Consider the following 15,350-nt stretch of genomic DNA (forward strand, 5'->3'; position numbering starts at 1 on the left):
TCTGTAAAACATTGTATACTACAGTATGATGGGCATGAGATTGATTTAGATTGCATCGTACTTGGATTGTCTGATTTTGACTGTATTGTCGGGATTGATATGCTGACCAAGTACAGAGCGACTGTTGATTGTTTCCACTAGATTGTGAAATTCCGACCAGATATGGCTGATGAGTGGAAATTCTACGATAAGGGTTCTAGATCGAGAATTTCTTTGATATCCGTATTGTCTATGACTCGATTGTTACAGAAAGGAGCAGAAGGATTCCTTGTGTATTCAGTTGATTTACTAAAATCGAGTCCATCATTGGCAGACCTGCCAGTGGTGTGTGAGTTTGCTGACGTCTTCCCAGATGAGATTCTTGGATTACCTCCGATTCGAGAGATCGACTTCACCATTGAGTTAATGCCAGGTACAGTTCCGATTTCGAGGGCTCCGTACAGAATGGCACCGATTGAGTTGAAAGAGTTGAAAGAACAGTTGGAAGATTTATTAGCCAAGGGGTATATCAGACCAAGTGTGTCTCCTTGGGGTGCTCCAGTACTGTTTGTGAGGAAGAAAGACAGTTCGATGAGACTCTGTATCGACTACCGGCAACTGAACAAGGCTACGGTAAAGAACAATTATCCTTTGCCTCGTATTGATGATTTATTTGATCAGTTGCAGGGTTCATCTGTATATTCCAAGATCGATCTGAGATCTGGATACCATCAGCTGAGAGTCAGAGATTCTGATATCTCAAAGACCGCATTTAGAACCAGGTATGGACATTATGAATTTATTGTCATGCCATTTGATTTGACGAATGCACCGGCTGTATTTATGGGGTTGATGAACCCTGTCTTTCAGAGGTATCTTGACGATTTTGTTATTATATTCATTGATTATATCTTGATTTATTCGAAGAATATGATTGAGCATGCTGAGCATTTAAGAACTGTGTTGGAAATTCTGAGGGCTGAGAAATTATATGCTAAACTGTCAAAATGCGAGTTTTGGTTGAGACAAGTTGTATTTCTGGGGCATATTACATCCGGAGATGGTATATCAGTTGATCCCAGTAAGGTTGAGGCAGTAATTTCTTGGCCGAGACCAACTTCAGTACCTGAGATTCGAAGTTTTATGGGTTTGGCAGGATATTATCGACGATTTATTAAAGATTTTTCCAGTATTGCCAAGCCGATTACACAGTTGACTCAGAAAAATGCTCCATTTGTTTGGTCTGAAGAATGTGAGACCAGTTTTCTAGAATTGAAAGAGAGATTGACCAGTGCTACGGTGTTGACTATCCCGTCAGGTACTGGTGATTTTGTGGTTTATTGTGATGCATCTCATCGAGGATTGGGTTGTATTCTGATGCAGCGGGGACATGTTATTGCTTATGCCTCAAGACAGCTTAAGCCACATGAGACCCGTTATCCAATTCATGATCTTGAATTGGCAGCCATTGTCTTTGCATTAAAGATATGGCGACACTATCTTTATGGTGAGAAGTTTGAAATTTATTCTGATCATAAAAGCTTGAAGTATCTATTTTCACAGTCAGAGCAGAATATGAGACAGCGAAGATGGCTTGATCTATTAAAAGACTTTGATTGTGAAATCAAATACTATCCAGGATAGTCGAATGCAGCAGCAGATGCACTGAGTCGAAAGGTATGTGGTATGTTCTTTATCCTTATCGACGATCGGTGTTTCGAACTTGATAGAAAACTGCTGTGTGTCTGGATTAGTATTTGAGACAGATTATAGACCGCTGAAACTATATGCTGTTCAAGTTGAACCAGAACTGATTTTGAGAATTAAAGCGGCGCAGAAAGTTGATCAGAATATTCAGAATTCAATATCGATGTTTAGAGCAGGACATCGATCTGAGTATCAGGTACGGGATAGTGTACTGTATGTGAACGATCGTCTGGTTGTGCCGAATGTTTCAGAGTTAAAACGACATATTTTGTCAGAAGCACACAACAGTTGATTCAGTATTCATCCTGGTGGCAGTAAGATGTATAATGATTTGAAAAGACAGTTTTTGTGGAAACAGATGAAAACTGATATTGCTGAGTTTGTATCCAAATATCTGAATTGCCAGCAGGTGAAAGCAGAAAGAAAGAAACCAGGAAGACTGTTATAGAGTCTAGCTATTCCTGAATGGAAGTGGGATCACATTTCCATGGATTTTGTGACGAAGCTACCAAGATCCTCCCGAGGTTGTGATGCGATTTGGGTCGTGATTGACAGATTGACCAAATCCGCATGTTTCATTCCGTACAAGATGACGTACCGACATGATCAGATGGCAGAGATTTATGTCAGAGAAGTGGTTAGTTGCACGGAGTGCCGAAGTCGATTGTATCAGACCGTGATCCTCGGTTTACTTCGCACTTCTGGCAGAGTTTACAGCAGGCTCTAGGTACAAAATTGAATCTGAGTACCGCATATCATCCACAGACCGAAAGACAGTCAGAGCGGACTATCCAGACATTGGAGGATATGCTGAGAGCAATAGTGCTTGATTTTAGCACTAGTTGGCAAGATACCTTGCCACTTTGTGAGTTCTCGTACAACAACAGCTATCAGACGAGTATTGAGATGGCTCCTTTCGAAGCGTTGTACGGTAAGAAATGCAGATCCCCTCTGTATTGGGACGATATCTCCGAGGTCTCTGAGATTGGACCTGATATGATCAGAGATATGACTGAAAAAGTGAAGCTAATTCAGAAGAGAATGAAGGCAGCCCAGGATAGACAAGCCAAATATGCCAATGTTCGACGTAGACCGTTGGTATTTAAGGCAGGAGATCGAGTATTCTTGAAGATTTCGCCTTTCCGAGGAGTTGTCAGATTTGGCAAGAAAGGAAAATTGTCTCCACGATATATTGGGCCATATGAGATTCTTGAAAAGATAGGAGATCGTGCCTATCGATTAGCCCTACCGCCTTCATTATCTGGGATACATGATGTCTTTCTTGTATCATTATTGCGGAAGTACATGCCAGATGCTTCACATATTATTCAGTCAGACGAGGCCGAATTAGACGAGACATTGAGCTATTTTGAAAAGACGATTAAGATTCTTGATCGGAAGGAAAAACAGCTCAGAACGAAGACTATTCCACTTGTGAAAGTTCAGTAAAGTCGTCATGGCGTTGAAGAAGCTACTTGGGAGACTGAGTCTGATATAAGACAGAGGTTCCCAGCTTTATTTCACTGATGTGAGTGTTCTTGTTTAGCTTCTATTCTCCATTCCTTATTATATCTGATTGATAATTGTTTGATTACCTATGATTTCGGGGACGAAATCGGATCTTAGGGGGGGAGAATTGTAATGCTCGGATTTGAGGCGTTGTAATCTAAAATGATTCATTGATTAATTGTAAGGTAATCATAGACGAAATGGATCAGACCGGGATATTCGAAAAGGAAATTGAAGTATGGATTGAGGATGACATGATATTGAAGAGAACGTGGGATAGTATGAACAAAGGTTGAAAACCAGTAGGCATCACACACATGCGCGGAGAAAGGCGCGCATATGCGCGTAAGACCATTCGCGAGGACAGAACACCTCGCGCATATGCGCGAGAAGGGACGCGCATATGCGCAAGGCAAGTACTTGGAATCAATGCCGAGACAGTAAGTCTCGCGCATATACATGACGCGCATATGCGCGAGCAGGTGTTATTCAAGAATGCCGAATCCAGAGAGTTGGACGCATATGCGCGGAGATGCGTCGCGCATATGCGCCAATTGTTGCGAAGCCGAACGCCGAGACCAGTAGGTCTCGAGCATATGCGCGAGACGTTCAAGGCAAAGAACGAGCCACTTTCCCTCACCATGCAATATATAAACACATTTGCCTTCATTTCTTCGAACAGCAACAGAAGAAATCAAAAAGGGCTTCAAGGAAGAAGCCTTCACCTTCGTAAATTCAAATTGAGATTGCGCGAGATCCGCCCGTCTGATTTTAAATCCAAATTTGGTACTGTGTTCCTATCGACGCAGGCTACAATTGAACGTAAGTTTTACTACGTTTTATCATGTCTTGAAATTATGAGGTTTAAGGAATCGGATATGATTCATATATGGTGTTTCTGACATGTTAGACATCGTATAATCGAAACCGTATTGAAGAACGGATATCGTATAGAATTGCTATGATTTTCAGAGTTGATTTGATTGAGATTTGATATCAGATTTGTATTGTATTGATTATGAGATGTTGGAATTGATATCTGTTGATTTGTGTGGCTGGGTATATTGAGGTTGTGCAGTTATGCTGTTGAAACTGAATTAGATTCAGTTCTGATTATATCCAGTATTGATCCGAATGGTATATTGATACGATACCTTCGATATTTTCATTGCCAGATTGATATTGGCAGGCTGTGAATCCGAGACTTTGACAGAGTCAAATAGACAGAAAGAAAGGTATAAATAAATGTTGATTCGGGATTGCACAACTCGAGTTAGCTTTAACTTGAGTTTCCCAAAATCACATACTGAATGATTATTGCATTTGATATTTGCAATGCTTGATATTGATATGCTTATTCTATTAATTATAGCAAAGCATGAGTCATAGTTGGGCAGACCCGCCTAGTCTTTGGTAGAACCGCCAAGTCACCGGACTTTTGGATATATATCGATAGACTGAGGAGAAGACCGACTCCTATTGCAGATCTTTGATATAGACAGCCAAAGTCTGGGACTAAGAACGTACCACCATCTAACTGGGGTAAATTAGATGGGAGAACGTTGCGTTCTTATTCAGATCGGGATCCCTAGATTAGATTGAGTCGAGTCAGAGTCTAGGAGTCACAGAGTGTGATTCAGAGTTTGTATTGATACATGTTGTTCAGATTTGATACATGTTATTGATATGTGTTTCATGATTCGATTTATGCTTTTATATGACTGCATGTTTACATTGTTTATACTGGGATATTTATCTCACCGGAGTTATCCGGCTGTTGTCGTGTTTGTATGTGTGCATGGCAACAGGTGGGACAGGTTCAGGGTCGAGGAGATGAAGGGAGATCGTGATTAGAGTGGAGACTACGGACTTGATTAAAGATAGGGTTTAGACACTTGTGATTTAGATGTTAAACCTTAGTTGAATGATTGTATTTAGTACAAGACTTGTACCTTTATACTGATATGTATATTAGATTGAATTCCATTACGTTCTGCATTTCATATTGTATTTTAAAAAAAAAATTTAGACCATGTTTATTATTAGTGATTAAATTGTCCCAAATGATGATTAAGATTATGATTAGCGTCCGGGTCCCCACAAGTTCTCACACACAGACACTCTCAATCACTCAAATACAGTCTTGCACAAAGACGTTAAACTTGTGTATGTAGTCTTTCTTACATAGACATTAAAGAAGTGTTGACTGGAGGGTGCTGCCTTCAGTCTAGTCTAGGAGTTCTGTTTAGGCATTAGTGTAAGTCTTAGCTGAGTGGGTTTGTACAAGGTGTTGTATAAATCAAAGTCTTCTAGTGGATCCTGCCCAAGACGGTAGAAGGGGTGACGTAGGAGCAGTTGAAGTCTCCGAACATCCATAAACATATCTTGTGTATTTAACTGTTTAACTATTGTTTTCAAACTGTTTGTATCAGTTAGAGTATCCGTCAGTTTAGTTGTCAACAAAACTGAACTGATGAATGCAAAAAAATAATCTATCCCTTTTCGGTTATTCAGTTTACATAAGATAAAATATTTTTTAATATAACAGTCTTCTTCACGAAGGATTACTTCGAGTTTCTTCCGCTTAGTTTTTAACCAAACTCGATTTAATTCATAATATTCTTAGAACACGAGTTATTGCAGCTCATTGGAGAATATTTTGTTTGAAGCATCCCAAAGATGCCCAGCAAACGCTCTTTCAATTGGTATCAGAGCGGGTTGTTCTAAGAAGAACATTTAAAGAAAACTGTGTTTTAAAATCTTATTTTAAAAATAGTGTTAAAAGCTATTTAAAAGTATCTCATACTCTTTTTAAAACTATTTGAAAATATTTATATGTCGCTCTTTGATAAAGAGTCGAGAGAATTAGCTCTGCGACTAATATTGTAGCCACTTCTTTAGAGTCTTTACTTTGGGGTTTTTATCAGCATGCAGGGGACTGAGAATCATATGCAAAGATGCACAGCTAAATTGCTCCTTGAACAAGTCTTTAGTTGCTAGCCTATCAGGTCAGTTGTTCTTCAGACGAAACTCATCCATTCTGGGACGTTGGTTGATTAAATCACCAGCTGCATTCAAGTTGAGTCTAGTCAGAGTCTGCTCGACCAGTTAGTCCGCGAAGAAGTTAAGTTCAAGCAGTTTAACTCGTTTCTCTAGCAAAATGAACTCAGAACCGATGCAGCAGTCAAACAACTAGTTGATGGTATATCCAGTTCTGTTGCAATAACCAACTGATATCTGATGTTTTTTAACATATGCTACCGTTGTACTAATCTTTCTTATTCAACTGATGTATGTTCTCAGATGTAAATACAAGGAAATTTATTTAAATAAACATTATATTTGTTCAGTTGTTTTTCATTTTGATTGAATGGATATTTTCAAATCTCTTGTCTACATTGCTTGAATGATTATAATCTCTGAATTAATGACTATATAAATATCTTTCAGATACGGGTTTTATTCAGTTTTTGAGGGGGAGCTTTTCGTTTTTCTCTCAATCTAAAAGTATTGTCAATCAGTTTTAAAATTCAGTTGTTGAGAAAAATTTTTCCTTTCATCAAATTAAAAGGATTTTCTTAATTATGTCCATCTCTCTTAAAAGGTTTTTAATTCAATTTTGGAGAGGGAGCTTTTGTTTAGTTTTTTTTAAAAAAATTTCTTTAAATTCAGTTATAAAGGCAGAGCTTTTAATGATGTTTGAATTTACTAACCCTTGAACTGAATATATGGCGCTTAACTGCTCAGGTTTTGTAATAATCAAAAAGGGGGAGATTGTTGGAACTTTTCTAGTTCGCAATTTTGATTTTGTTGATAACAAAACTTTTTAATTGTGTTACTAATGATCTACTTTAGTGTACAGCATCTAGGATCACTCACGAGATGTTTACATCGCAAAACTGAAAACCCAACTGATCGCACAAAATGAATCAGTCTAACTGATTACGTCAATTGAGCAGTCTAGCTGATTGTCCAGTTGATAGGTTATTCAGCAAGAGAACCTCAGAAGCCTAGCCAGCCGAAGAAGTGTTCAACTGATGAAGAAATCCAGCTAATCAGTCCAACTGAACAAGTGAGAAATCAGTTTAACTGACGAGTCAACTGATTTCATCAGCCCAACTGAAGATCAGTTCAACTGACCAGTTCGAAGCATCAGTCAGAATCTTTCAGTTATGGATGAAGTCAAATTCTTTCAAGTGGAATCCAGTTGTACGTGAAGGTACAAAGCCATTGTCTAGTCAAAGGACAATAATGGACGTTGCATCAGAGCATTAAAGACAAAACGTTTCAGAAGGGCTGTCGAAAAGTCGAGATACAAAGTCCAAGAAACGAATTCAAGATGCAATGGATACAACAAAAGAGTCTCACTGTACGATCAGTTTTCCCACCTATATAAAGAGAAGAACACTGAAGACTCAACAATAACAACGAAAAGAAGAGTGAACAAAAAAAAAAAGATTTTAAGCATATACGAGAGAAAAGAAATGGTACGCTCATTGCACATCAGCTTTCAGAAGCAATCAGCCCAGAGGGAACTCGTCACAGTTATATCAGCTTAGATAAAGCTTATTTCCCCCAGTGTGTGAGAACATCCTTGTTCAGTTCTCACACACAAACACTCTCAATCGTTCAAATACAGTCTTGCACAAAGACGTTAAACTTGTGTATGTAGTCTTTCTCACATAGACTGTGGGGACCCGGGCTCTAACTTAGTTCTTTTTGGGATTAATCGGATCTTTATTCAAAAAAAATGTGGGTCAAATTTTTGCTTTTTAACATTAGATCAATGTTTATAAACATGCACATGGTCTTTCTTTATGTTATTACAATAAACATAAATACATGTCTTTTTCTTATACATTCATATATACAAACTAGTGTTCAATCCCAACTATAATCAAAGTATAGTACATGTCTAGTAAAAGAAACCACTAGTGATCTGCTGCGCCCGAAGTCACCACGCTATCTCGATCTCTCATCTCTGTCGTGACCCTGATCCTGCCCCACCTGTTGTTATGCACACATACAGACATAACAACAGCCGGAAACTCCGGTGAGAACAAATCCCAATATAAAACATGGACACATGCATATACAAAATATAAATCATGAAGCATACTGTCATGAATAAAATCAAAAGTAATAGGTTCCATAGTCTATGAAACCAAATCAATATAAGCATGCAATTCAATCAAATCATGTCTTGACTCGACTCGACTCTAGCTCAGGGATCCCGGTGTGAATAAGACGTCACTGTCTGCCACCTACCCTCTCAATCGGGGTGACGGTACGTCTTATTCCTAGACTTCGGTCATGTCTGTATCGAATGTCTACAATCAGAAGAAGTCTGCTCGCTCCTATGCGTCGATACACCGAACATCTAGAAGTTTGGCAAATCTGCCAATGACTCTCCTATCTTAGATGCATGAATATAAATCTATAAATGCATAATCATATCAAAAGATTTGAATATAAATCTATAAACAAATCATAATCATATCAAAAGATAAACAACTATTCTAGTATGTGATTTTGTTGGGAAACTCAAATTGAATCTCATTTGAGTTATATCTCCACAAAGTCACATGAATTATATCTTTCGTCGCAAAATGTCTGTCGGTGTCGAAGTCTCGATGACGACTGTCAATATCAAATCTGAAATGGAAATGTTGATACATATTCTATCAATCTCTAATCTCAATCAACACATATCCAATTCAATACTTGACCTCGGTACCATTTGACGGCATAACGACGTAATTTCTCGATACCGGTCAATTTCATAATAATAACAATTACAAGAATCATGTCTCCACGTCATAATCAATATCATAACCATTTCAAATTCTGAAAATCTGCATAAGTTCCACCCAATACATTCTGGAATGTCATATAAATCGCATACAATGTCTGATAATAAATCTGTTCACGGTATTTCGGTTCCTAGCTACTCAAGAACACATATCTCAAATAAAATCACAATTTCTTCAACATGTAGATTTCGAAACATGTTATAATTGAACCATACTGACATCCTCTTGTAGCCTATGGTGCAAGGAGCAAGAATCTATACTTCGAATGAAGTTTGGATGTGTAATTCTTTCAAAATCATAACCTTAAAGCATAAGGAATTGAAGCTTCTCCCCACTCTCTCTCGTTTCTCAGCTTGATGGAAGTGGAGAAAAATGAATCAGCACATTTCTATATATATACTATGCCATGTGTCAACTTGAGAAACAAAGGTGGCTTTCTCGCATGCAGCACCGCGGGTGCGCTCCCTCAGGACCGCAGGTGCGCTCAAGCTTCGGCAGTCCATTCATTTTCAAAAATCGACGACCGCGGGTGTGCTACATATAAGACCGCGGGTGCGGTGACATCAACGCCTGTGCGGTTACGTTTGAATCGCGGGTGCGGTGTCATTTCTGTAAATAATTTCCAACTCTTTGTCCATCAACCGCGGGTGCACTCTTTCTTGGACCGCGGGTGCGGTCTGCCCTTCATTCAAAATTCTAATTTTTCATGTCTCTCCTATCCCCATCTCATTTATTGCTTCTCATTACATGTAATACATTCTCATATCTTTGAATATCGTATCAATGAAGACTAATAAATCTCGGGCCTTACATTTCTCCCCCTCTAAGAAATGATTTCGTCCTCGAAATCGCAGGCCATCAATCATATCATAAATGAAAAACAATATAATCAAAAGCTGAATAAATACTCACGTCATGTAAACAACTCGGGATATCTCTGTCTCATATATGCTTCTGTCTCCCAAGTCGTTTCTTCAGTGCCATGACGACTCCACTGGACTTTCACTAGCGGAATAGTCTTCGTTCTGAGCTGTTTTGCTTTCCGATCAAGAATCTGTATCGGTTGCTCAGTATAACTCAAAGTCTGATCAAGCTCAGCTTCGTCAGGCTGAATGACATGAGAAGCATCAGGCATATATCTACGCAGCATCGATACATGAAATACGTTATGTATTCCAGATAGAGAAGGAGGAAGAGCAAGTCGATATGCTCGATCGCCAATCTTTTCTAGAATCTCGTACGGACCGATGTATCTAGGAGACAACTTTCCGCGTTTGCCAAATCTGACAACGCCTCTGAAAGGAGAAATCTTCAAAAACACTGTCTCCTTGCTCAAATACTAACGGTCTACGTCTGATATTGGCATACTTCGCTTGTCTATCTTGTGCCGTCTTCATTTTCTTCTGAATGATCTTCACTTTCTCAGTCATTTCACGTATCATATCAGGTCCAAGTTCTGGTACCTCAGATACATCATCCCAGTACAACGGAGATCTGCACTTCTTGCCATATAATGCCTCAAACGGAGCCATCTAAATGCTCGTTTGATAGCTGTTGTTGTACGAGAATTCACACAAAGGTAGTGAATCTTTTCAACTAGTGCCAAAGTTTAGCACTACAGCTCTCAGCATATCCTCTAAAGTCTGGATAGTCCGCTCTGATTGTCCGTCTGTCTGAGGATGATAAGCAGTGCTCAGATGCAATGTCGTACCTAACGCCTGCTGTGAACTGTGCCAAAAATGTGAAGTGAATCGTGGATCACGATCTGATACGATCGACTTTGGCACGCCATGCAATCTGACAACCTCTCTGACATAAATCTCAGCCATCTGATCGTGTCGGTATGTCATTCTGTATGGAATAAAACACGCTGATTTGGTCAATCTCTCAATAATGACCCAAATCGCACCACAGCCTCGGGATGATCGAGGTAACTTCGTCACGAAATCCATGGAAATGTGATCCCATTGAAATTCAGGAATAGACAAACTTTGAAGTAAACCTCCGGGCTTGTTTCTCTCGGCCTTCACCTGTTGGCAATTCAAGCACTTCGACACAAATTCGGCAATATCTGATTTCATCTGTTTCCACCAGAACCGTGTCTTCAAGTCGTTGTACATTTTTCTGCCACCAGGGTGAATGCTGAACCGACTACAGTGCGCTTCTGACATAATTTGTTGTTTCAATTCTGGAACATCTGGCACTACAATACGGTTATTCACATACAGAACATAATCATGTACCTGATACTCTGACTGATGTCCTGATCTGACCATATCAATAGACTTCTGTACATTCTGATCAATTCTTTGGGCTTCCTTGATTCTCATAATCAAATCTGACTCAACTTGAATCGTAGCAAGTTGTAGCGGTCTACGATCTGTATCAAATGCTAAGCCAGACAAACAGCAATCTTCAACTAAATTGGAAACACCTATCGTCGATAAGGATAGGGCACATACCTTTCGACTCAAGGCATCTGCTGCTGCATTTGACTTCCCTGGATAGTATTTGATCTCGCAATCAAAATCTTTCAGTCGATCAAGCCATCTACGCTGCCTCATATTCAATTCTGATTGAGAAACAGATACTTCAGACTCTTGTGATCCGAATAGATCTCAAATTTCTCGCCATAAAGATAATGACGCCAAATCTTCAATGCAAATACGATAGCCGCTAATTCAAGATCATGAATGGGGTATCGAATCTCGTGTGGCTTCAGCAGTCTAGAGGCATAAGCAATCACATGACCTCGCTGCATAAGAACACATCCTAGCCCTCTATGGGATGCATCACAATATACAACGAAATCGCCAGTACCTGAAGGAATCATCAAGACAGGTGCACTGGTCAGCCTCTTCTTCAACTCTAGAAAGCTAGACTCACAGTCTGTAGACCACACAAATGGCGCATTCTTCTGTGTCAACTGGGTAATTGGCTTCGCAATACTGGAGAAATCTTTAATGAATCGTCTATAGTATCCTGCCAGACCCATGAAACTGCGTATCTCTGGCACAGAAGTCGGTCTCGGCCAACTGATTACCGCTTCCACTTTACTCGGATCAACAGAAATACCGTCTCCGGATATGATATGACCCAAGAAGACAACCTGTCTCAGCCAAAACCCACACTTTGATAGTTTAGCAAATAATCTTTCATTTCTCAATGTTTGCAACACAATTCTTAAATGATTGGCATGCTCATTCAGATTCTTTGAATACACCAAAATATCATCAATAAAAACAATCACGAACTCATCCAAGTACCTCTGAAAGACACGGTTCATCAACCCCATAAACACCGCTGGAGCATTCGTTAAACCAAAAGGCATGACAACAAACTCATAATGTCCATACCTGGTTCAAAATGCTGTCTTCGGTATATCAACATCTCTAACTCTCAGCTGGTGATATCCAGATCTCAGATCGATCTTGGAATAAACAGAGGATCCCTGCAACTGATCAAATAAATCATCGATACGAGGCAATGGATATTTGTTCTTTACCATCGCCTTGTTTAGTTGCCGGTAGTCGATACACAATCTCATTGAACCGTCTTTCTTTCGTACAAAAAGTACTCGAGCGCCCCAAGGAGATACACTCATTCTAATGTATCCCTTGGTCAGAAGGTCTTCTAACTGTGCTTTCAATTCTTTCAACTCCATCGGCGTCATCCCATACGGAGCTCGAGATATAGGAACAGTACCTGGAATAAGATCAATGCTAAAATCTACCTCTCGAGCTGGAGGTAACCCTGGAATCTCGTCAGGAAATATATCTGCAAACTCCCGTACTACTGGCAAATCTGCCAATGCCGGGCTCGATTTCTGTAGATCTACAGAATAAATAAGGAACACCTCTGCTCCTTTTTGCAACAATCTACTCATAGTCAAAGCAGATACTAAGGGAATCCGAGAGTTGGAACCCTTACCGTAGAATTTCCACTCTTCTGTCATTTCAGGTCTGAATCTGACAATCTTGTGAAAACAGTCTACGGTGGCTCTGTACTTAGTCAACATGTCAATCCCAACAATACAATCAAAATCAGATAGAACAAGTACAACACAATCTAGCTCAATCTCGTGACCTTCAAACTGTAGCATGCAATGTCTAACTGAAGTCACAGATATCAAACCACTTCCCAACGGAAAAGAAATAGACGCTACAGTAGACAATGACTCGACAGGCAATGCATGTGTCAATGCAAAATGTTCAGAAATGAATGTATGGGATGCACCTGTGTCTATCAACACATATGCAGGATAACCGCAAAGAAAACAGTTACCTGCAATCACATCATCTGGCGCATCCTGGGCCTGCTCTTCTGTCAGTGCGAACACTCGAGCCTGCTGTCTGGGAGGTTGGTTCACTGTCTGGCTACTTCTGGCTCAGGACTGGGACGGTGCAGGTGGCGGCTGGAAGGAATGAACAGATGATGCTTGCCGCTCCGGCTGAGATACTGAACCAGATGCCCCAATACTCTGAGCTTGCTGTGCACCTCTCTGTGGACAGACTCTGGCAAAGTGTCCCTGCTGTCTACAAATATTGCATCGGCCCATGACTCCCTGAAACTGCTCAGTGGTATGCCTGCCACCACAAGAACTGCAATAAACACCAGTATACTCTGCACTCTGGCCAGGACCTCTCTGTCGTGACCCACTGGAGCTCAACTTACTGCTCCCTGATTTCTTGAATTGTTTGCCCTTGGCTTTCAGAAATTCCTTCTTGCCACTACTACTGCTTCTACTATCAAATCGAGGAGGAGGTGGTGGAAACTGGGCGGCGGGCTGTGGCTGTCTCTGACTCTGAGCACTATAAGAAGCTCCTCGCTGCCTGATCAAGCCAGCCTCTGCTCCCTTTGCTCGGTTCAGTGGATCAGAAAAGGTGTTAGGTCGTCTCGTGTTCACCAAAGTAAAAATATCCGGGTTCAAACCATTGATGAACTGGTCCGCGACCGCTTTGTCATTTCCTGCCACGTGTGGCGCAAATCGGAGCAAAGAAGAAAACTTGGCAACATACTCTTCTATGTTCCACTGCCCCTGTCTCAAATTGGCAAATTCGGCCCCTTTCTCTTTTCGATACGACACTGGAAAGAGAAGTTGATAAAATTCATCTTTAAATACTTTCCAAGTAATATCGATACCTCTATGCTCCAGGGCTCGTTTCGTTGTAAGCCACCAACTTTTTTCCACTTCGTGTAATTGATGCCCAATCAACTTCACTCTCCGTTCGTCTGTATAAGCCAGAGATTCAAACAACATCTCTATATCGTCTAACCAGCTCTCACAATCCACTGCATTTTCTGTGCCCTTCAAGGTTGGTGGATGGAATGATTGAAACCTCTTCAACAAAGTCTCCATTGGTATCGCAGTAACATCCATCTGAGTACCTGGCGTATTACCTTGTTCTAGCACTTGACCTGCAGCTGGTTGTGGTATTCTTCTAGGCGGCATATCTGATTATCAAACAGATTAGTATACAATCTATACAATCTGTCTCAGCCCTCCTATGATCAAATACCTCTAATCCAGAATCGGTTCTGATTCAGTCTTTACAAGTACATGCTGTAAATCAATTCAGATAACAATACAACATGTAATAGGGAAAGCAATAAATCATGCTAGCACATCAAAAGCAAGCAAGGAAACTCGATCTACCCCGCTCATTCTGTTCTATCTCAGTCTACAGAAACTACTGCTCTGATACCACCTGTTGTGGGGACCCGGGCTCTAACTCAGTTCTTTTCGGGATTAATCGGATCTTTATTCAAAAAAAATGTGGGTCAAATTTTTGCTTTTTAACATTAGATCAATGTTTATAAACATGCACATGGTCTTTCTTTATGTTATTACAAGAAACATAAATACATGTCTTCTTCTTATACATTCATATATACAAACTAGTGTTCAATCCCAACTATAATCAAAGTATAGTACATGTCTAGTAAAAGAAACCACTAGTGATCTGCTGCGCCCGAAGTCACCACGCTATCTCGATCTCTCATCTCTGTCGTGACCCTGATCCTGCCCCACCTGTTGTTATGCACACATACAGACATAACAACAGCCGGAAACTCCGGTGAGAACAAATCCCAATATAAAACATGGACACATGCATATACAAAATATAAATCATGAAGCATACTGTCATGAATAAAATCAAAAGTAATAGGTTCCATAGTCTATGAAACCAAATCAATATAGGCATGCAATTCAATCAAATCATGTCTTGACTCGACTCGACTCTAGCTCAGGGATCCCGGTGTGAATAAGACGTCACTGTCTGCCACCTACCCTCCCAATCGGGGTGACGGTACGTCTTATTCCTAGACTTCGGTCATGTC

This window comes from Primulina tabacum, chromosome 15, assembly GCF_025594145.1.
Source record: "Primulina tabacum isolate GXHZ01 chromosome 15, ASM2559414v2, whole genome shotgun sequence".
Taxonomy (NCBI): Eukaryota; Viridiplantae; Streptophyta; class Magnoliopsida; order Lamiales; family Gesneriaceae; genus Primulina; species Primulina tabacum.